The sequence below is a fragment of the Fukomys damarensis genome, unplaced genomic scaffold, assembly GCF_012274545.1.
Source record: "Fukomys damarensis isolate Sample0158 unplaced genomic scaffold, DMR_v1.0_HiC HiC_scaffold_8, whole genome shotgun sequence".
NCBI classification, from domain to species: Eukaryota; Metazoa; Chordata; class Mammalia; order Rodentia; family Bathyergidae; genus Fukomys; species Fukomys damarensis.
In genome coordinates, this window is record NW_022900920.1 from 21,480,539 (window position 1) to 21,503,823 (window position 23,285).

General features: G+C 34.2%; 1 protein-coding gene and 1 pseudogene across 1 annotated transcript in view; both read right to left on the bottom strand.

Moving 5' to 3' along the window:
• The window catches only part of Atrnl1 (attractin like 1), a 656,020-nt gene that overhangs the window by 219,607 nt on the left and 413,128 nt on the right, over nucleotides 1-23,285 (bottom strand). The gene's annotated exons all lie outside the window — the stretch shown is intronic.
• LOC104869413 lies at nucleotides 14,977-16,238 on the bottom strand (annotated as a pseudogene).

Consider the following 23,285-nt stretch of genomic DNA (forward strand, 5'->3'; position numbering starts at 1 on the left):
ATGTTTCTTTCTTTTTTCTTTTTTTTTTTTTTTTTTTTTTTTTTTTTTTTTTTGGTACTGGGGATTGAACTCTGGACTTTGTGCTTGTTAGGCAGGCAGCGGAACCACTGAGCTAAATCCCCAGCCCCGGATAGTATTTTCTGCAGAGAAGAAAAACATTGTTCTTACTCACACCTTAATACTATGGTTTGTAAAACATGACATGTAACAAAACAATTAGAGAATAAGACAGGTTATCAGTAAAGGGTGCAATTAGGGGACTGGACAAATACATTTATTTGGGGCCACTCTTGCTGACACAGCTGACTTTCTGATTTGGGGAAGTAAGAAAATATTCCTAGTGTGAATCTTAGGAAGGGTGAAGCAATTTCCTGAAATCCTTCTGGCTTTGGTGTGATGGCTACTAATGTCTGGCTCTCCACCATATCTATCAAGTGCTCCCCTTCTTGCCAATTCATATCTGGATATATTACTGCAAATTTTTTTCCAGAAGAAAAGGCAGTGCCAACAACATGCCTGCAACTTAAATTCTGTCAAAATTTAGAATGGACACATAGCATAATTAGAAACCAGTTACTGACATGCAACATTATGAGAAGGATAATATCTGTTTGACTTTAACCCAATGACTTAGAACTCTAAGTTTAAATTTTCTTATCTGTAAAGGAGGGGATAATGAAAGTACCCTTCCTAACTCCCTCTCCACCCCTGTACACCTGTACCTCTGACAAACTGTTTTAAGTCTTATCTCCTCTACTCGGACCACAATCAAATCACTCAAGACTTTCCCGTGCCCATTTTTCTCTATATGTAAGGTTCGGGGAAAAGTTATTGCATTTTAAGTATTGTTTCTGCTGTCAGTTTCTAGTTTTACTCTAATATGTTGTAAGAGCTTTCTTTTCAGAATTTATATTTTTTGGATATGTTAAGGTCTTTACTGTTGGTATGAGCATGGTCTATCTTGAATTTGAAATTAATTAATTAATTTCCAGAATAGGAAAACCTATGGAGATGGACAGTAGCTTAGTGATTGCCTAGATTTTGGGGGAAGGGACTGGGAGATTATAGGTCAAGGGTAGAGTATTCTGGTTTGGGATAACAAAAATAATCTAAATTTGATTACGATCATAGTTCTACATTTCTGTCAGTATGCTAAAATCTACTAAATCATATGCTTTAAATTTATAAATTGTGTAGTATGCAAATTTTAGTTCAATAAAGCTGTTATTTAAAAAACAAGTAAAATGAGAATAGCAATAATATCTTCAGGTTGTAAGGTTAGGACTAAAGAAATCATGTATTTGATCCATTCTATACAGACTGTGACACATAGTGAGTATCTAAGGACTATTCATTGATGCAATTATTCTGTTGAATTGTCAAGCACTAATTTTTGTCTTTGAAGATGGTACACTGATTGCAACAGATGCTTTTTTTTTTCACCATGGGTAACACATATTTTTAAATTAGTTTCCATTTTGCCAAATGTTGCAAATCAGAAAATGTCACTTTTGTAGTAGAACAGACTTAGATGTAAACGCTTTCCATTTGTGACTGAAACCTGAAAATTAGAAGAAAATATTTAGCACTTTCCTAAGAAATTCTGAAATATATTTTCTGTGATTGTGTTCTTTATATAAGGCTTAACATTTGCACATCCTATGTGAATTCACTAACAGATGTACCTATTTTATATCTAATCTGCTACTGTTCTGTTCATCAGAACAACAAAACCAAGAGAACACATTGATCATAATGCAACAGATTATAATCACTCTACCATAAGTATTGTTGTGAAGTAATTTTTAAAATTAGAGATGTTAGGGCAGGGGATTTAGCTCAGCGGTTCGGTGGCTTGCCTTGCAAGCACAAGGACCCAAGTTCAATCCCCAGTACCAAAAAATAAATAAATTAATTAATTAATTAAATTAAAATTAAAGATGTTCTTAGTATATTTGTTGCTCAAGATAACTGTTTTACTAATTAAAATGTCATAAAACATACCATGAAATTAAAGGTAATATGAAAATCCACACTTATATTTGACAATTAGAGTCACCTTGCAAGCACAAGGACCCAAGTTCAATCCCCAGTACCAAAAAATAAATAAATTAATTAATTAATTAAATTAAAATTAAAGATGTTCTTAGTATATTTGTTGCTCAAGATAACTGTTTTACTAATTAAAATGTCATAAAACATACCATGAAATTAAAGGTAATATGAAAATCCACACTTATATTTGACAATTAGAGTCACATTATATTAGCTACCTTTCCAAATAAAGTATGAAATACAACTCTCTAAGTTTTAGGTAAAAACCCCTAAAAAACACATACACACAGAACCAAACAGTAGCTTTCTTTGCTCCAGTTGGCCTATCTTTCCTATACCACTCCGTTAGGGTTAGGTTCTCTCCATGTCCTTCTCCTTCGCCTCTGATGTCCTACCACACCCTATGTCTGAAATGATAAACCTCTCCTCTGAAGCATGCATTAAATTAATATGGCACTACTTCTTTGTTTCACCATGCTCTTCTGAATACCTCTAGAGGGCAAAAATCTATTTTAGTTGTTTTTAATCTCACAGCTATTATTTGATATTCTATAGTATTTGATGAGTTAACAATGAATGATGCATGAATAAATTAAAACATTAAATTTTGCTTCATAAAATTGATTTTAATTATTATTAAACTTTAAAAACTATGATATATCCCTTGATATTGTAGAATTTATTGCTTATCCTCCAAAAAGGTAGATAATTACTTTTGAAAGTAGGTCAGTTTTATGGACTTGTATTACAAGTCATTTCATGTTGTTCCTCAACTACCTTATTTTAATTCTACAAAAGTTATGGAAAATATTCCTATAAAAATCGCTAAAATGCATTAACATTTCAATAGAAATTACATTCCTAAGGTTTGGAAATGTATAAAAGCAGTAATTCAAATGTTATGTCACTGACCTTGAGTTTGCACACTAAAATAAAGTGTATGAATTAGAGATTAACAACAATTCATGACATTGAGTATTCCTGTTATAAATACACATATTTTTAACATAGAGTAATACAAATAAACAAATGATTTTGGTTTTTTGGTGATAGGATTGTATAAGAAATAAAGAGAAATGTCTTTTATAGCTTCGAATTAGGAAAACATTTTACCATTTCATATAATGTCTACTAGGCAAAATGCTCAAACTCCTGTTCAGAATATTAGGAAACTTTGTTTCCCATCTTTTGGTCTAAAGTTAATTATCCTAAATATGATGCTAGTGCCTATGGAAGTGGTTTAGCAAACCATCTTTTTTATTTTCAGGTTTCTTTAAATACATATGTCTAGGTTTCTACAATCTTTGAACTACTATAGGCAACATTCTTAAGTTTTAAAATACAGTTCATTGCCTTAAACTGAAAAATTTCACTGGGCATGTTAGACCATGCCTGTAATATCAGCATTTGGAAGGCTGAGGCAGGAGGATCACTGAGTCAAGGACAGCATGGGCCACATAGTGAGAATTTGTCTCAAGAGAAAAAAAAGAGAGAGAAAACTTTCTAGCAGCTTCCTGACATGTTTTAAATTTACCAAAAAGAATCACTTTTAAAAATTTCTTTGTCAACTGGCATTTTATAATATTTACTCTAACTTGAAAAATAAATCTCAGTGACTACCTAGAATGGCCCATTTTGTTCAGAAGATTTCACTAAAGTCTAAAAAATTATTCAAATTTTCTTCACTATTTGAAAGCTAAATGCTGTCCTGAGTTGTCATATGACCACAGCAGATCTTGTTGTTGTGTCATTGAGGGGTACAGGGATGTTATTTGAGCAGTACTGGGTCAAAACTCAAGCCTATCTTTTGCTGTTATCAAGCTTCTGACCAGATAGATGAAGAATGGGAAAGAATGGAAAATGGTGTATATGCTATGCCATTTAAACTCTACAATGATTTTGTCTCTGGAAGACATCGGCATGATATATTTATAGATTATAATTTCCATGAAAAATATTCACATGGAACTCTAGAAATTGTCAGTATAAAAGAGCACAGTGGCACAAACTATATGGCCAGATCTTATTTCCAGCTCAGGAGGTTTTGGAAAACTTCCCAGTGATAAGAATGAAAGAAGACATACCTCCCTTTTATGAATGTGGATATTTTAAACATAGACTGACTTTGTTTAGGCTAATTTAGGAAATACCAAAGACAATAAACTATAACAGTTCTTCCTTCTCTTTACATATTCATGCTTATACATTCTTAAATATGGGAGGCAAAATCAGTTTTCTCTTACTAATAGAAGTTTGAAGCCAAGGAAATGGAAGGAGCCGATAACTCTCCACTGAGACATCAGTTACCATATGTCTTCACAGACAAAACATTAAAAATGGAAAACTTTGTGAAAATTTGACTTTTTCTCAATTCAAAAGCTATTATTTTAAAGAAGCAATAATGTTGCTGTAATGCTCCTATAATGTTTATCAAATGATTAAGCTTCAAATCATTGAATAGAACTCAGTGAAATCATTTTGTTTGGAAAAAAAAAAGCTAGTTTGTGGTGCGGAAAGAACCAAAGAAAAATAGACCAATATCTCTATCATATTATCACCTCCTCTCCAGAAAGTGAAAATATTTACAAAAATATATTTTAATATTTCGAAGTCATTCAGAAAACATTGGAAGCTTCACCACTTCTCTTTACTCCAAATGAAATAGTATCATTGTACAGCCCATTCCGGGTTATCATCAGTTTTGTGACTAATGACTTCTTTTACAAAGAATTCTAACTTATGAACACTTTTTCAAAATAGAATAATTTTTATCTACATAATAGTGAAAGGTTACTATTTCATGCAAAGCTTCTATTATGCAGATGTTATACCAATGTATACTTATATTTACCTTATACTTCACAACACACCTTATTTTGTCAGCCAATGGGAAAAGAAGCACTATATATCATGTTACAGGATGCGTTAGAATAAGAAAATAATTTTCAGAAAATGTTGCTCATTTGCCAACAAATTGCATTAAGGATTGGAAGCAGATTATATAAACTTCTTTACTTGACATTCCCAAAGTTGATCTTGAAGAGTTTAGACTAAAAGTCTGAATTTCTATTCTTAGAATAATTTGATGGAGAGTGCATTCATCTCTAGACTTACTTGATGAATAAATTTGAAAATTGCAACAATTCATTAATTCAACACATTGTAAATGAGTTCTTAAGATGTACCAGACATGTATCTAGAGTCTAGGAACTGATAACTGAGGAAAAGCTTTTGATTGTATCCAGTAACATTTTCATGCTGGCAAAAAAATAAAAAATACTACAGACCATTCTGAGACATTTGCTGGGAGACTGGGTGTAGACACTGCAGACAATATATTTTGATATTGAAGGAAGTATATAAGTAGCTTGGAGTTGAAAGCAACAAAGCCTTATCTCTCTCAGGTGGTAAAAACTTGACTGTATGTAAAAATATTGCAGAATATTTTGAAGGTTACTTTAAGCAATTTTAAAATTGAAGTGTTGGCTCTTAATCCTTTTCTGGTTGACAGAGAAGTCATCACTGACATAGATTTTGCCAAAGATAATCTCACTTCAGAATAAAGAAATCACACAAAAACCAGAAGAGTCTTGAAAATTCTACTATTGCCTGGTACAGACTGGTTAGCAATAGGAAAATGTAATAGGCCTTTCCAACACAATATTTTTGTCTTGGTTTTGCATATTTTGAGATTAAAACAAAAAGTCAATAAGTAACATGCTTATCATCAATTTTAAAGATTAATCTGACACTTATAAGTCACATTTAGTGGCACATGTAATTTGTGTTTGTTCAACACTGACTTACAAATAATTGCTAATATTATGGAAAAAGCTGCAATGGAAAATATATGATGGTCAGGAAAGAGGCACTGGAGAGGGGAAGTGCCTTAGACAGGATAGTAAAGGAAGATCCGTTAATAAGTGACATTGGGCCTGACACCCTGCGCAGTCAGTTAACACAGGCACAGCTCAGTAGTTTAACAAAGAAAAGTTCATTTCGTACTTTCACAAAATCTGCAGGTCTAGGTAACTTCCCACTGGTAATTTAGTAATATGACTCCTTCAATTTTGTGGCAGTACATCTCAAACAAAAACTTCCCAGAGTATCATGGTAGAAAAGAGACCAGTGAGTCATACATAAACTTTTCAGTACCCCAATCTGGGAAACGCACACATCCCTTTCCAGAAACAGTCAAAGAGCCCAACCCATTACACTGAAGACATAGGAGAGCAAGTGGGATACTAAGTGAATGGAACCAAGGAAGCCAGAAAGGCAAATTTCAGGCACAACGATCAGCAAGTAAAAAGCTTCTAAGTCAAACATAAGCTTAAAGTTTATAAGAAACAAAAAAAAAGTTTGAACCTTAATAAACCAAATGGTGAAGGGCAGACTGTTTGAAGAATAACATTTGCTTTATCAAGGTTAAGAGAAATAAAAATAACATCTGAAAATCATCAACCATATAGGATCTGAATAAATCATATTCACTATTTTAAAATTTATTTTCTGTTTATATTGCTCAGCATCTCTGTTCCTTCAGTGTTGGAAATGGCTAAGAACAAAAAGGCACAAGGTATAGGCTTTATCATCCTCAAATAAAATAATTTAATACATAACCAAGAAAACAGCAACAGCATTTAATCTCAAGTACAATGAACCTAGCTCTCTCAATAAGTATCAAAAGGTCAATTTTGTACGTAATCTTTTTTAGTACAAAAGGCCAGGTGGTTGTAATTTATCTGAGCAAATCAAAATGAGCAAAAGGATGAGTCCTGAAAAGGTCATTTGAAAGCTAGATCCCCAGAATGGATGTTTAATACATATAACTTCTCAAAGAGCAAAAATGGGAAACTGGATAATTTCAAATTTTGAAATCTGTACCTGAAAAACAATTTCACATCTAGTATGCCCTCACAGTGCTATTGGAAGATATATTACCAACTTAGAGGTCTAAATTGTTAGAGGAATGCTTGTTTCTGCCCTCAAGAATAGGAGCAAGTGAATGCTCTGTCTTTGACATCCAGGGGGTGCAAATTATGACCAAGTCAACCTTCACTAGTAGTAATATAAAAGCAGCTGATTACAATAGAAAGAACACATCGACTCCTGCCTGTTGGCCAGTCATTTTGACTGAAGGCTTTTGTTGCAATAAAGCTTGGTTCAATTTTCAAGTAATCCCCCTCCCCCACTTAAGAATTAATTTTAGAAACAAAGATTCCCCTTCTCCTTGATTCTGGGAATCGATACAAAGCTCGAGATTCAATTTTGAATCACATCTTTCTAGCTTCTAGGTTAAGAAATTCTAAATGCAATATAATCCAGTTAGCTTTTTCATTAAGTGTATAAGGAGCTTGTGTTGACCATTTCAGTAGTTCGTGACTATAATTTTGAAGTTCTTCAAGACATATTTATATTTCCTTAGCCAAATGCTGGCAGTTTCCTCTTAGTCAATATTCTGAAAATATTTTAAGGAAACTGCAATCATTTTGCTATTAGCTAATGGAGTCCCTTTCAGTTCAATATTGAGAAACTTTAAAAATGTTTATTTTGTAAAATGTTTCTTTGTGAAGTATGATATCCGCTAATTACAATTTCTGAAAGTCTCTACAGAAATATACCCATGATGTACATTAACTAATTGGTGTGCTAAATGAATATGAAGTATTGTTTCCCTTATTACAGAAGAAGATGATATAAGTATTTTAAGGGAGGTTTTGTTTGAAAATGTTTAAAGTGAAAGATGATGCAGAATATATTACTCAAGACTAACATAATTTGACGCTCTTGTAAATGTAGAACAGTGTGCTAAACTACAAAAATCAGAATGTAAAAAGTCAAGGGTAATAACAAACTCATTGGAACAACTTATTCTTCGAGTTGGAAAGAATCCTGAGGGTTATTCAGGTCCAGTGTTCCCAATAAAGCAAGGTTAAAAGTCCTATGACTTTTCTGACAAATGGTCATCTACCACTCACAAATACATCCAGCAAAAGAAATACTTTTTAGCAAGTCAGCACAAACAATTATTTGATTATACTGAACAAATTTTATATCACTGGTCTCTTTCTTTCTGAATCATTAAAGTTGGGTAAGTACTTCTAATCTCATTCCTTCCAATATATATAAAATATCTGAAAAGTTTTCACACTTTCAAATTAAACAGTTCCAATATCTTAACATTGCCATTCATTATTTATACAACAAACACTTATGAAACAGTCTGGGAAGAGGATGGGTACTGGCATTTAGAAATACAAATTGTAAAGTCTTGCCCTGCAGGCGCTTACTCATTGCCTCATGGGTAGGGCAGAACTGTTTCTCTGTAACATCATTTTCAATGTTTAGCGTTTAATGCTCCTCATAAAATGTAAAATGAATAATACAGGTGTAATTGGACTACTATACAGTATAACTCTTTCTTTTCATTAACATGCATTTCTTTTCCATTTTCAAAATAGTTTATTTTCAGAATTGCTCTATGTTGTTGGACCAAATCAATCCTTCAAGGAGTTTCTGACATTAACTTTGATCAACAAAGTCTTCCCTACTTAGCATTTCTATGAATAAATTTATTTTCTAAATTCAGACCCTCACATTGCTATTTAATAATTTTTCAATTTTATTATAGCTATTATTGTTAACCTATTTTTACTGTGTCGAATCATCTTGAAACTCTTGAACTTTCAACTTTTTATGATCTCTCCTCATACTGTCATTTGTATTCTGTTCCCATGATCAGGTCAATACCTGTTGCTGGCAGGGAACAATTAAGACAGTGAGTTTTCATACTTGCTTAAAAGCCACTAAAAAAATGACTTTGGTATTACACAGTTTCCTCCATAGTAGTATCAGTAGAATAGACAAACTATTTGGATTTTAAAACTTTGAGCTTATTTTCATGGAGTGTGTTCACTCTAGGAGACAAGAGATCTATGGTACCTAAGAAGTTTCCTAACAAGCTGATTAGGTACACATTCCTTTATTTTCAAACATTGTGAAGTTATTCTTTGTATGTTGCTAAATTTATCCAAACCTCACCCTTCTCAGACTTTGCTTAGATGTGAACTTTTAGAATCATGTGTTGCTGAACTCTAATTTTTGCGCTTTGTATAGAGATTTTATGAGATATGAGTTCCAAAGATGAGGTAAATGAGAGATGTGCATATATTTAACTTCTAGTCAAACCCTCAACAGCTGATACTTCAACAGCTTTCTTTGCTTATTCAGTGAAACTGACCAAGAATGCTCTGAAGAACTTTGCAGCCTCTCCTTCTGTCTTCACTGCTTCACCTTTCAAAGGGTGGATGTTTTTCTTGAATATGTTGATTCATGATATATTATCACTGCAAAAACATATCTGACCATAGCTATTTTCCTTTTACCAAATGGATTTTCATTTTTCGCCAAGTACACTCAGTATGATTGACCTATAATTTTCCTTTATTCTTATGTAATTCTGATATACCAATTTCCCATAAATCTCCAAATTTTATAATCAAGACATTCACTTATTGGTTGATGAAAGATTAAATGTAGCAGGGAAAAGAAATGAATCCTTTACTATCTTCTTAGAGCCCTTTCTTTAGAAATAGACATCTATCTAGCAATCAACACAGAAGCTATTGAGCTGCTGAGGCCTCTGATAAAGCTTCCATGAAGTAGGTCTTTCTTATCTGCCCAAGATCCTGAACAAGTTGAAAAATAGAAAGTGTAGCTAAAAGACATAATATTATCTTTATTAAGTCACTCCCTTAGGAATGGAACAAGTAATGGGGTAACCTAGCAAATAAAGCTAATGCTCAGTGGGCTTCAAGTATGGTCAAATCCTAAGAAGCAACTTATTATGCAGGTGCAACTATGCCTAAGCTGGTACAGCTAGAGACAATGATTTAATTACAAATAAGAGAGTCCAGAAATCATTGAGCAGAACAATATTTTCTATTATTAAACTATAAAAAGGTCAAGTTCTATAAATATACTACATAACCTGAAATAGATTTATATGGTTTGTATTAAGCCTAGGTAGCCAACACTTTTTCCTTGCCTAGAATTTCAATTTCATTGTTTACTTCTTCCTGAACCTTCCATTAAAATTTTCAATCTCTCTCTCTCTCCCTCTCTCTAAATATCTTGTCCTTTTTTTCTCCCTCAAATGCAACTTATTTTTTCTACATCTAACACATTGCATATTTTGTTCATTATTTTTTAAAAAATCTGTCTCCTCATTGATAGAACAATAATTTTATTCATGTTAAACTTTCACCGTCTAACAAGTATCTGGTATGTGGCAGGTAATCAATAGGCATTTGTTAAATAAGGAATTCTTTTAGGACCCATGCGTACCCTGTAACTGAACCTTAGAATCATGCTCTTTGAACACAGGCTCAAGGTGTCTCTATCAGATGTTCTCAGGTTGTCTCTGAATTTGCTTATGACATATGAGAGACACCTTGGATAGTAAAGTCATAATGAGTCACAATTTAGCATAGGTGCTACTAAACACAATCTTGCCTTTTCTCTTCTTTTTAGTCACATTAAGGACTGAATGTAGGTTTTCACCCTTCACATATATTGGGAAATGTTTATGAAAAACTACATTTCCATGAATCATTCACTTGACATAAACTCTGCTCACAAAATATTGCAAGATATAATAGTCAAATATGCAATGTATCCAAATGTGTGAAGTATCAACAGATAACAATTAAATTTTACTATAGTGGATGTTTTAGGCTTTCTTAATTAAGAAACTACCTTATGCTCATTGCCAATTTGAAGACCATATAGACAAAATTTCAAAGAAACATATAAACTAATGTAAACTAAGTGAACTTTTGTAAATATTATTAAATAGCCTTGTAATTTTAACCAGTCTTTACTTCTTTTCAACAAACTTATCTAAAAATGAAGTATTAGTCCACTAAATGCAATAGTTATCAACAAAGTACATTAATGTATTCCTTTCTGAGACTACTAAGAAAATTATCATAATTTACTTTCTGAATTCACTGCTTACTTGCTTCAAAAAGGGAGATGATGCTGGGGATTTAACTCAGCAGTTCGGTGGCCTACCTCGAAAGCGCAAGGACCCGAGTTTGATCCCTGGTACCAAAAACAAACAAACAAACAAAAAAGTGAGATGACTAACTAAGCAAACTTTACTCTAATTTAAATGTCTTGACCTAAAAAAAATTGACCAAATCAACTTTTTAATTCAATTTAGAACTACTATCTGCTCATCAATTCAAGTAATACATATCAGACATTATCACATATACAGAGCCAATGAGTTTAAGTGATATCCTTTTGCAATTCTCTTGCTAACATTTTAGCTTGAACTTACAGTAATATTTATAATTTATTGTATCCTCCTGACTTAAAACATTTAATTGGAAATGATGTAAACATACCTTCAGAGAATAATGTACCAGATCATGCAAGACTTTCTGTAGTGCAAACAAAAGAAGAACATCAAGTACAATGTCATTGAGAATAATACCCTCTTCCTTAAACAGATCTTACTTTTTTCGAAGGAATAGCACTGAAAGGAAGAAAGATTTTTTGAAATAGATGTCCTTTTATCTACTGGATTTCTTTTTGGTAAAATTATTTTTTAAAGAAAATTATGCTTTTCGTGGTACTTGAGAGTTTAATCCAGGGCCTTTGTGCTGAACTACAACCATAGACATTTTTGCAAATTATTTTTGATTTTGAAACAGTCTTGTTAAATTGATAAACTTACCAATATATATGAGAGCTTCAGCCTCTCAGAAGGCTGAGATTATAGGCATGTGCTACTATGGTCTGCTTTTAAATGTGACTGTATCTTCACAAAAACCTTAAGAGCTCAGGCTCTAAAATTTTTTCAGGGAAAAATGAGTCACAACATGAATATAAAACTTACTAAAGGGTACAAAATGAGTCTAGTTTATAGAATCATTTTTATTCTTTTTGCCTTTGTATTACAGCATCAATAAATGATTTTCAAAAGATAGCTAGAGAACCCTAAACTAATAGGTGAAGAACACTATACATTCCATTTTCTTTTTGTTGTTGTTTTTTGTTTTGTCTTGGTACTGGGGATCAAACTCCAGGCTTGCAAAGCAGGAAGCAGAACCACTGAGCTAAATCCCCAGTCCTCTACATTGCATTTTGTAACACCTGTTACCTTTAGAAATTATATTTACCCTTTCAAATGTTTGTTTTCTTACCCAATATTAGTGTAGCTGGCTGGATAATATGATTTTATAAATATTTCATTAAGTATACGATTTAAAGAATTTAAAGGAAACATTCATAAGATTTATAAACAAAATGTAAAAACAAAATTAAAAGATGTATCAAGGTGTATATATATATATATATATATTCAAGGTGTGTACATATATGTATTTACACACACACAAATTAAATCAATGCACTTTAGTAAGAGTGTTTAGATAATGCAACTGATTTTTCCCTATTGGACAGCTATTTGCAAACAGATAACATGAACATCAAAAGTACACACATCCTCAACCTATTAATTCCACTGTTCAGACCTTATAATAACGAAATGAGAGACACAGTAAAATTGATTAGTTTCTACAAAAATGTAGTTTATTGTAGTAAAAAATGAGAAATCATTTGATTAAATAATTAAAATATTCAAAAGTTAAAACATTATATGACCATTAAAATATTCTCAAAGAATTTGTTATGATGTCAGGAAATGTAAGATAATAAACTTTACAAAAAGTGAGATAAGAAAAAATTAATATTCATAAATATATACATGCATATTATATATATAAAGTCATGCATATATGATAAAAATAAGATATGGAATGATGCTTACTTTGGGTTTGGAGATACAGAAGGATGGAATGGGTATAAGGTGAATACAATAAATCTGATATATTTCATGAACAAAAGAAAAATTATCACTGTAAAGAGTAATTTCAATTACAATGTATATCATCTATATCTATACCTATATCTTTATGACTGGAAAATATGAGTGAGTTTTATTTGTAGAACATTAATTTTAATTTGTTTAAATGTATGTATGTTTTTCCAACTTTTCTATAAGTGGGAAAGAAGAATAATATTAGTCATTATTTAATGCCAGTGAATTATACTGTTCCCATAAGCATATATGATTTGTGAAAGCAAAACAATATAGCAATAAACTAATAATTTGTTATTTTAGAAATCTGTCACATTTATGCCTCTTATATTCCATATTATATGATACTATGAAATAAAAGTAGCAAGGATTATTAGTTGCCTAAGATAAAAGTATTAATGAAATAAGTTCTAGGAGAAATCTTGTGTATAATTATAATAGAGATATACAATTGACCATATTCTACAAATGTGGAAAACATACAAAAAGTTACCAAAAAATAAGAGAATGCAGCTCTAGAAAAATCTTCCAAAAAATATGCTTGTTAATCTTAGAGCTAGATAAAGTAGTTATCTGTAAGAGGCCATTATAGTAGTCACAGGACAATTCTTAAATTCTTATTGTATGTAGCTGTCCTCAGAAGTTATCTAGAATGATAACAGTTTAGTTGATCCCAAATTGTATGGCACTATGACAATCTTTAAAATTGGTATATTTAACTACTCAGGCTGTCAGGTTAATTTAGATTAGGAGTATGATTAGAGTGATAAAGTTTGCCATCTGGTGGTCTGTGTGGTATAAGAACGTCTTCACACATATGAGTCTATATCTGAATTTTGAAATAGGTCTGAAAATTTAAAGATAATATAGGTCCGAGATAAATCTATGGATAAAACTGAAGTAAGCAATGTGCAACTATAGTGGAGCAAGGGGTATTGTGTAGTTGGTAAGATGGCAGCTATAGCAGGCTGAACAAAGACATCCAGTTCTGAATACCTAAAACCTGTGAAAGTTAATTCAGATGACAAAAGGGATTCTTAGATGTGATTAAATTAGGGGTCTGTGATGGGGAGATTTTTAAAAACTGTATTATAAAATGTATTCGTGTAAGCATCCAGACACTACTAGGTGGGCAAGATGATAAGCAGATTCCACTGCAAGGTGCAATGGAAAATCGTGTTGGAGAGGATGAGGCATCAGGCACAGATGGGCAGTGGCACGAATACAAACAAAGGTGAGACGACAGCACTTCATCTGAGATAAACTTAAAATAATAATTTAAAGCTTTGTGAGGTGACAGATGATCCAATTTAAACACTAAGAAATAGTACCATCAATGAAAAGGGAAATCAACTTCTACATGTCCCAAAAGAGGGTAGGGCAAACGAGAAAATTTTGCAAATGTCGAGGAACAAACAGGAGTGTTCTGTAAGAGTAGCATTAATTATTATTAATGGCAAATCCTGCAAATACAAAACAAAATCCAAACAACTGGTCACAGAATTCAAAATTTACATATAATAAAGGCAAAGCAATAGACTCAAGTTAAGGCCTGTCGAATATTTACTTCACCAACGTTATGGACAGAAGCACTTGGCCAGCCTGTGCGCAGTGATCCCTGCGCACACCAGAGGGTTCTGTGAGAACGGCATTAGAGACAACTCTGTACACCCATCCACAGGGCGCACCTCCGTCCCCCGGGGCACGTCTTCAGTTGCCTGATCAGAATCCCAAATACACATTTAAGGTTTGGTTTTTGTTTTTAAAGATACTTTCCTTGAATATGTTCACTATGGTTAAAATTAACAATAAATAAATAAAACAAACGCTTGAAGGATCTGACCCTCCCCGTCCTCTCTGAGAGACTTTCTGTGGCTCCAGTGTGTGAGGACGGGTGCGGTGGTGTTCCCGTCATGCCGTCTCCTTGCTGGTGCCTCTTCGGCAGTTGGCAAAGGCTCTGGTTGACTTTTAAGAAGGAGGAGGATGAAGAAAAAAACAGGAATAACAAGACTCTGAATGCCAAAGGAATTTCAGTGGGATGACATTCCACCACTTAGAGAATATCTCTGCAGCCGCTGCACCAGCTGGGCCACCAGTGTTGGAGATGCTGAGGGCAGGCTTTTTCCTCCAGGTAGATGGCGCCCCGCACCTCTTCTATGGACCCCAGTCCCCCCTGCCCCGCCCCCCGCACGCCTGGCCCTTCTCCTTCAGCTCTGCAAACAGAGGAGAAATACTTGTTGATAAACACTGAGAGAAAGGCCTCTCTGGGATGTCTTTCTTCGTACTTCTTTCCAACTCCAAGGGCCGAAGAGCTCCATCCTCCAGAATCTTGGGGTCCTTCTCCTGGATTGTGAAGATCCAGTCCCGAGTCGTTGCCTCAGATCGCCTGGCCGTCTGTTTCTGCATCCGAGTCATCGGAGCTGCAGTCGTCCTGGCTCTGCTCGGTCTTCCACCTCTTGTACCTGTCGATGAGCTCGACATCTTTGCGCTGCGAATTATAAACTTGTGCTTCAGCAACTCCTTCGCCCTGGGTCTAAAGCTCCACTCCTTGTTCAGACAGGCCTCCATGAACTCCTTGAGGGGCTTGCTGTAGTGTCCTTCCAGGGTCGTGAGTTGTTCTTTGGAATGAGGAACACAAACTTCATGGGAGGCAGCTTGGAATGGGGCGGCTCCCCTCCCCCCGGCCAGTTCTATATCCATGATGACCAGGGACCAGATGTCTGCCTGTGAGTCAGAGGCTGACTGATGACTTCGGGCGCCATCCAAAATGGGGTGCTCACCACAGTGTTCCTCTTCATCTGGGTATCTGTGGGCGGGCCGGCCACTTCAGTTGGCCAGCTTTACCTCTCCCTGCTCAGACAGTAGAACATTCATTGACCGCTTTAATAGCTCTATGGACCTTCTTCTCTGAATGCAGATCCAGTACCTTCAGTATTTCTCTTAATACAGTAGCAATCTGAGTTTCATCTAAAGGGCCAGGTTCTAACAGATCCAGGGCGGAGTCGCCACCAAGATACTCCATTATTACCCACAATGTTGTACCCTTCGGATACAATCCATAATATTTGGATACGTATGGACTGTCACACTGACTCAGCACTGTGATTTCTTGTTGAATGTCCTCTATCTCATCTTCAGCTTCTTCCAGATCAGTGAATTTTATGGCAACCACTTTGAGTTCGATTGTTAATCCCTTTGAACACCTCGCCAAACGAGGCCTTTCCAGTCTTCTCTAGTTTGTAAAAAGCTCCTCTGGGTCTGCTTTCAGGTTCTGCAGGCCCAGCAGGCCCATGTGCACCGGGATGGGCCACCGGAAGCCTGAGTGGGAGCGCTTAGCCGGCCAAGCCCCCGGGTGCCCAGCCCAGGCCAGCCCCAGCACCCGCACCCGCCATGGGGAGATGTTAATGGATTATCTGGGCAGCCCCGGCATGTAATCACTATGTCTTTTACTACTGCAGCAAGACACAGTAACCTGACCATGAGGAAAACCTCTGTGAGCTAAGAAGTACAAGCAATGTAGCTTTAAAAGCTAGAAAAAGGCAAGGAAACTGATTTTTTCCTACAGCTTCTGGAGAAGGTGTGTCCTACAGACACCTCGATTTCAGTACTGTGAAACCAAAGTTAAACTTCCAACCTCCACAACTGTTTTAAACCACTGAGTTTATGGTAATTGTTATAATAGTCATAGCAAGCCAATTCAGCAGTTAAGTGGAACAGGGGCTGATGCTGAGATAAAGATATGGAAAATTAACTGTCTGACAAATAGATCCTAGATGGGACCATGTCTGTTAATAAATAATGCATTAGTACCGAAATTAATGTTTTTCAAGACTGGAAAAAGTCAGAAACACAAAGATTGCCAGCAAACCACCAAAAGCTAAGGGAAAGAAATACCCAGCCCTGAGAAAGAACCAACCCTGATGATGATACATTGATTTTGGATTTATAGCTCCTGAACTTTGAAAATGAATTTCCGTTAAGCCATACAGTTTCTAATACTTTCTTATAGCAGCTGTAGGAATCCTGTACAATAATATAATAATTATCCATGTATTTATTGCTTCAGAAAGAAAAGGATCAATATCTTTGAAGACCCTCTATTCCCTTCCTAGATTATATTTCTCTTCATTTGCATGAAATCTGTCTCTGAGTATTACAGTGATTTTCACTTTATTTTAAATAGTTTGACCATGTTCATGTGTATTGCTAAAAGGCATATGACTTAGCTATGACTGTTTTTCTGAGCCTCCTCCAGTGCTAGAATTACAAACACCTGGCTTGGAACTTTTCTTTATGTTCTTTTTTTCTTTTTCTTTTGCCATTTGCTCTTCTGGCATATTATTCTTTTGCCTATCTGCATAGTTAATTCTATTTTTACTGTAAAAATGCTTCTCCATGTGACCATAGCACAATTTATTTATGAGTATTGACAAGAAATTTTTGTATGTATTCCTAGTACTACATATGTGCAAGTTTTTTAGGGTGAACAAGGAATAGGTTATGCATATTTTCAATTTTACTAGATAGTGACAGTTTATTTTCAAAAGTCATACCACGTTATACTCTGACTGCTCCATAGGAACAACAATACTTTGCATTATCAGATTTAAAACTGTTTCCTAGTATGGCTTGTAAAATGTTATTAATTAATTAATTAATTTATTTATTTATTTTGGTACTGGAGATCAAACTTGGGACCTTGAATTTACGAAGCAGGTGGAGGAACCACTGAGCTAAATCCCTAGCCCTGTGAAATGGTTTTTAAACATAGTTTTGATATGCTTTAGTAATTATGATAACCATGTTTTTGTTTATAAGGTTTATAGTTTATGTTTCTGCTACTGTGAAATATGACTATTGATCTTGTCTATTTTTCTTTTGAGTTGTCATTTTATTACTGATTCATAACTATTATTTAAATACTTCAGATCCTTTGTTGTTAACATATCTTACAAATACATCCATCCAACATGTTGCTAATCTTTCCATGCTCTGTGGGAGACTGCCACGTTGATTATACCCAAAGCAGGCTATAGTTAACCCCACAATTGGTTTGCTTAAAGAAGTGTCTGGCTGAAGCCTACTTGACTCTTGAGAGCACTGTGCATGGCATGCAGATTAGTACAACCTCTCTGCCAATGACAACAGCAGAAGCCAGAGAATCAGCCTGTGAAGATAGGGGTTTCATGTGAGATAACATGGCAGCCGAGGTCAGGGTGATTTGCACCCAAATTCCATTGCTACAGTTAAAAACTTCTTAACTGGAAAGATAAGGTTAATTGTTAACCACAATCTATAGCTGGTCTGTTCTGTTCCTAACACAAGAATACTTAGTTTCTTCTTTTGCAAGCCTTGCCTATGTCAGCAACTTATCCTCAGAAACCACATGTAGCCTGCTAACCCCAACCTGACAAATGATTGTGTCACCAATAAATATTAGCAGTTCTGATTGGTCAGGGCTTTTCCTTGCTCAAGCATTGACTATCCCAGTTCCCTGATTCTCATTTTAATTCTGTTTCTGAGTCTTTCTTCTCACCTTGAATCATAGCACCAAGAAGGAGATAGGGATCCACTGCAGGGGTCTCTAATAATGCTCCTTTTAGTGTTTCATTTAAGTAAGTGAAGTTCTGAGTTTTGATGTAGTTGAATGTTTTCATCATTTATTTCATGTTATTTACTTTTGAGTCCCAAGGAATTCTTCCTTGGTAAAGTGCTCTAAGATATTGTCCTAAGATTTTTTTCAAATTTCAAAATTTTGTCTTTCAATTTAAATTAAAATTTTTAAATTTATCTAGTTTTAGCTTTTATGTATTTCCAAGTTGGGATATTTCATTTTTTTCCATATGGATAATCAATTCTCCCACAATTGTTAGTTAAATATTCATCCTTTCTCCACTTATTAGCAAGTATAATTTCCATATACTTGATATAGAATCTATTTCTGTGAATTCTATTTAATTCCATGAACATTTATTCTGAAGCAACTGCAGTAACTTTTGAAATCTGGAAAAGAAATTTCCCCAAATCATTTAATCTATTTCTAGAGTTCTAGTTTTCTTTCTTTTCTTTCTTTAATCATATTTCTTTAATATCAGATTTTAAAAAATATGTTCTTACACAAAAGATTACAGGTGTATATATATATATATATATTTTTTTTTATATATAGATCTATATGCATATGAATGTTAATACATATGCTACACATATCCATTAACTTAAAAGCATAATATACTGAATATCCATGAACTTACCATTCAACCTCAAAATCAGAATGTTACTGAAACTTCTGATAACCTGTGAACTCCTTTTCTATTTCATCTTCTGTCTTCCCCACTCTAAAGGTAAACACTCTTATAAATACTTCTGGCTATTTTCAATATTTATAAAAATGTTCTCTGGCTGCAAGTTGTTTTATAATTAATTTTTTCACTTAAGCTTATGTATCCAACATTTATCTATGTTATTGTATGATGATATAACTTACTAATTTTATCTTCAATACTTTTTACCAACATACAAGGGGTGATTAAAATATATAGCAAATGTTTACCAATAAATTTTTTAAAAATTTATAACACTAAAAGAAACATTGCCATTAATTCCCCTTAAAATATCCTTACTTCCAACACACTTAACCTATCATGTCTGGCACTTTCTGAAGTCCTCTTTTAAAATTGTCTTAACAAAGGATATGCAAAAATATGAATGCTGCTGCCAAGTGCCACCCAATCAAAAAACAAAAAAAAAAATGTTATGTTGCGTCCTCATCCACTTTATTATTTGAAGATGGTAGCATGTGAATTCTGGCTCATCCCCAAAGTTAACATGATCGTGACAGGTAAAGCTTTTGAATCGGTTCAGGAGATTAAAGCAGCCATGCAATTAAAGATAGTCATGAAAAAGGACTTCCAGAATTACTTCAGAAAATGACAAATAAACATTGGATAAATGGGTTTGAAGTAAGAGAGAGTATTTTAGGTGGATTAGTGGCAATATGTCTTTAGTATTATAAATATTTTTAAAATTTATTTTCTTTAAATATATTTGTCTTGGTACATTTAAGGTATACAATAGAGTTACTTTCATCATTGGGACCTTATACTTTTATGTGATGTATTTTGGTTTTTATTTTTTTCCCATTTCCTTAGCCTCCCTTCACCCACTCCACCCTTCCTTACTTACAAAGACTTTGTTTCCATTTTTTCCCTTTCTCTTATTTATTCTTTTCTCTTTTTACATTTGCTCTTCCCCTACACCTTTAGAACTTTTCTTCCTATTACACAATATCAATTATACATTTTGATCCTTATTTGCACTTTTAGTTCATCACACCAGAGAAATTATACAGTATTTACACGTGTGTCCTATTAATTTCACTTAAGAGTATATCCTCAATGTGTATCCACTTGTCTATAACTGTCACTAGTTTCTTGTTCTTTATGGCTGAGTAGTACTCCATTCTATACAAAAAAACACATCTTTATCCAGTCTCCAGTTCATGGGCAATTGGGCTGTTTCCAAATTTTAGCTATTACAAAATGTGCCAGATAAATATGGGTGAACATATATCACTGTGGTATGATTCTTTTAGTTCTTTTGGGAAGATACCCAGCAGGGGAATAGCTGGCTCAAATGGGACTTCTAATCCTAGTATTTTGAGGTACCTCCATATTGATTTCCACAGTTATTGTACCAGTCTGCACTCCCACCAACAATGAAGAAGGGTTCCTATCTCCCCACAACCTCACCAGCATTTGTTATTGGTTGATTTCTTGATAGCAGCCATTCTTTGTCGGGTGAGGTGGAATCTCAGTGTTGTTTTCATCTGCATCTCTTGAATGACCAGTGGTGTGGAACATTTTTTTCATATATTTATTAGATGCTTTTACTTCTTTGTCTGAGAAATGTCTGCTCATTTCAGATGCCCTTTTTGAATTGGGTCTTTACATTTGGGGGTTCTGATTTTTTTGAATTCTTTATATATTTTAGATAGTAGTCCTTTGGGGAGCAGCTGGTAAAAATTATTTCACACATTGTGGGTTGTCTCTTAGCTCTGTTAGTGGTTTCTCTTGCACTGCAGAAGCTTTTGAATAGGATGAGATCCCAGTTGTTGATCCTTTGTGCTAGTTCCGTGCAAGAGATTTGTTCATAAAGTTTTTTTTTCTATGTGAATGTCTTCAAGAGTTGTACCTAATTTGTTTTCCACCAAGTTCAGAGTTTCTGTTTTGATGTTTATATCTTTAATCCACTTGGATTTTAGTTTAGTGCATGGTGAAAGATAGGAGTCTAGTTTTAATCTTTAAAAAGTGGAAAGCCAGTTTTTCCAACACCAATTATTAAAGAGGCTATCTTTCCTCAGTGAGGATGCTTGGCTCCTTTGTCAAAGATGTAGTACCTGAGTACATCTGGAGTTGTTTCTGCATCTTCCGACCTATTGCACTGATCCTCAGGGCTGTTTCTTTGCCAGTACCATGCTGTTTTCATCACAATGGCTTTGTTTCAAGTTGGGGATTCTGATACCCCTTGTCATGTCTCTGTTGCCTATTTGCTGTGTTGCTATTCTAGGTTTTTTCTGGTTCCAAGTGAATTTTTGGATTGTTTTCTCAAATTCTGTGAAATATACTGTTGGGATTTCAATTGGGCTTGTATTGAATCTGTACATAAGTTTTGGAAGTATGGACATTTTTACTGTTGGTTCTCCCTACCCAGGAGCAAGGTATGTCTTTCCATTTTCTTATATCCTCTTCGATTTCTTTTTTCAGGGTGATATAGTTTTCAGTATAGAGGTCTTTTGTCTCCTTCCTTAGATTTATTCCTAGATAGTTCATTTTATTGGATGCTATTGTGAAAGGAATTGTTTCTCTAATTCTTCTCTCACTAAATCTATTATTTGCGTACAAGAAGGCTTTTGAGTTTTTTAGTGTTTGCCTTGTATCCAGCTACTTTACTGAATTTGGTTATTAAGTCTAGAAGACTTTTGGTGGAGTTCTTGAGGTCTTCTACATAGATTATCATGTCATCTGCAAAAAAAGACTATTTGACTTCTTCATTTCCTGTATTTATTCCTTTTATTTCTTTCTCTTGTCTAATTGCCATGGCTAATGTTTACAAAATTATATTGAATAGGAGTGGTGATGGTGGACATCCTTGTCTTGTTCATGATTTTACCATGAAGGATTTCAGTTTTGGACCATTTCATATGATATTGGCTGTTGGTTTTTAATAGATTTTTTTGGACAGTTTTTCTCATAAATAGTGTTGGATTTTGTCAAATGCTTTATCTGCATCTACTGAGATAATCAAATGTTTTTGTCCTTGGCTCTATGAATATAGTGTATTACATTTACTGATTTGCATATGTTGAATCACTCCTGCATCCCTGGGATGAATCCCTCTTGATCAGGGTGTTTGAACATTCGATGATCTTCTGCATTCTATTTGCGAGTAACTTATTAAAGATTTTTGCACCTATGTTCATTAGTGAGACTAGCCTATAGTTTTCTTTTTCCATTGAGTCACTTTGGGGATCAAGGTGATGCTTGCTTCCAGGAATGAATTGGGAAATATTGCTTCTCTTTCAATTTCATTGAAAAGTTTCAATAGTAGAGGCAGTAGTTCCCCTCTAAATGTCTTGCAGTATTCAGGGGTGAAACCATCTGGATTTGGGCTTTTTTCATAAGTTTTTAATTGCATTCTTAATTTCATTGATTGATATTGGGTCATTTAGAATTTTTAGGTCATCTTTGTTCAACTTTGGTAATTCATACATATCTAGAAATCTGTCCATTTCTTCTGTATTTTCCATCTTATTGGATATAGGTTCTCAAAGTAGGTAATGATGATCCTCTGGGTTTCTGTTGGGTCTGTTGTAATTTCACCCTTTTCATTCCTAATTGCATGGATTTGGGCCTTTTCTTTCCTTTTTGGATAAGGTTGGCTAAGGGTTTGTCAATTTTGTTTATTCTTTTGAAGAACCAACTCTTGGCTTCATTGATTCTTTTTGTATTGTTCTCTTAGTCTCCATTGCAGTGGTGTCTGCCCTAATCTTTATATTTCCTCCCTTGTATGAGCTTTGGGTTTGTCCTGCTCTTCTTTTTCTAGAAGCGTGTAGTTAAGCATTATGTTGTTTATTTGAGCTCACTGTGTTTTCCTAATATGAGTATTCACTGTTATCAATTTCCTCCATAAGACTGCTTTCTTTGTGTCCCACAGATTCTGATAAGTTGTATTGTCATTGTCATTTAATTGTAGGAATCATCTGATTTCATTTTTAATTTTATTTGTGACCCATTGGTTATTGAGAATAATCAATTTCCATATGCTTATGAAATTCTTG